The sequence below is a fragment of the Hipposideros armiger genome, unplaced genomic scaffold (genome assembly GCF_001890085.2).
Source record: "Hipposideros armiger isolate ML-2016 unplaced genomic scaffold, ASM189008v1 scaffold_542, whole genome shotgun sequence".
NCBI classification, from domain to species: Eukaryota; Metazoa; Chordata; class Mammalia; order Chiroptera; family Hipposideridae; genus Hipposideros; species Hipposideros armiger.
In genome coordinates, this window is record NW_017731892.1 from 454,078 (window position 1) to 455,599 (window position 1,522).

The window sequence follows — 1,522 nt, forward strand, 5'->3', positions numbered from 1 at the left end:
CCATGTAAAGTCTGTGGATAGTGTATTTATCATTCCCATTTTATGGCTGAGAAACCCGAAATCCTGTGGGGTTAAGTAACAGCCAAAAAGTATAGGAGCCTATATTCCAACACAGGTTTAGGTTTGCACTGAACAGGGAAGGAAAGCATTATTTGAATCATTTGCCTTCCTTTGAACCACAAGTAAAGAATTAGAAGCGACCTTGGTACCAGAACTACATTAAGCTTGTTGTCTTTATATCACCTAGAAAATATCACACATGAGTAGCCACCAACGTGGAGTACATGGCATCCTGGGACGCAATTTGCCCGCATTTGCAGTGGATGGATGCAGGATAATAAGTGTGGATGCTAGGGGAATGCTTTTAATTTGCTAACTCTGACAAGGGACCTCTGGCCATCATCAGCCAGGTAGCTGTGTGTCCCAGAGCTGCCTGCACCAAGGGATTATTTTGTTGCGTGTTTATCGCTGTAGGTGCATCATTTCCAAAGAACTCCCCTAGGAGTGAAATCGTTCAAACGGCCTGTTTTACTAAAATTGCTGTCACTTCTGGTGTAGTGTCTCCTGTCTGCCTTCTGCCTCCCTCCTTCCCTGCAGTGCTTCTCAACCTGTCTCTCCTACCTCTCCCCACCTTTTCCTTACACACCCAGAGGTGGTTGGAGGTAGCAATAAAAGTGTGAATCAAAGCAGTCTGGATTCACAGTTTTTCAACTAGGAGAGAAAACATCCTTGAGAGAGAAAGCAGGTAGGCCAACTAGTATCTATCCGGCCCCCTGTCGTTCTCTTACTGTGCCCCCTCTGCCATCTACGTGCTGCCCATGTGGCCCTCGATTGAAGGCTCTATTCAAACAGTGGAGAAGTAAGATCTTCTCTTGACCACCCCCCTCCCCCACTTTAACTTAACAACACCTCTCTTATGCCAACAGTTCTGAAATTTTAGTGAGTTGTCAGAAACACCCAGAGGGCTTGTTAAAGCACCATTACTGGTCCCCACCCCAGATTTGCTGATGAGGGAGGTCCTGATATTGGCGTTTCTAACAACTTTCCAGGTGATGTGGCTGCTGCTTGTCTGGAGGTCACACTTGATGCTAAGGCACTCGAAAGGAGGCATGGGACAATCAGAAATAAGAAATGTTCCCCCAAAGGACAGTTCTCTTACTCTGCTATGGATAACCATTCCACGAAAGCTTTCCATCCTATACAAACACAGCCACAGGCTCCCTGACAGAACTGGATTACATCCTGTTGGTTCTCAACCCCAGCTTCACGTTCAAATCCCTTGGAGAGATTATTAAGGAATGCTCAGAAGCCACCCCCCAGACTGCCTGATTAAATGCATCCCGCCTGCTGTGGTGTAACATTATTTCTAACACCGTCCACCTCGCCCCTTTACCCTTCCCCCCACTCCCCTCCACCCTCATGCCCGTGTGATTTTAATGTGTGGCCAGGGTATAGTACCACTGCAAGCCCAAAAGGGGGACAGTGGGGGGGGACCTCAAATTTGCATGGATCCAGCAACTGC

At 47.5% G+C, this 1,522-nt stretch overlaps 1 protein-coding gene across 4 annotated transcripts in view; it reads left to right on the forward strand.

The window, feature by feature from the left end:
• Window positions 1–1,522, forward strand: part of CCDC102B (coiled-coil domain containing 102B) — a 139,899-nt gene that overhangs the window by 126,115 nt on the left and 12,262 nt on the right. The window lies entirely within an intron of this gene.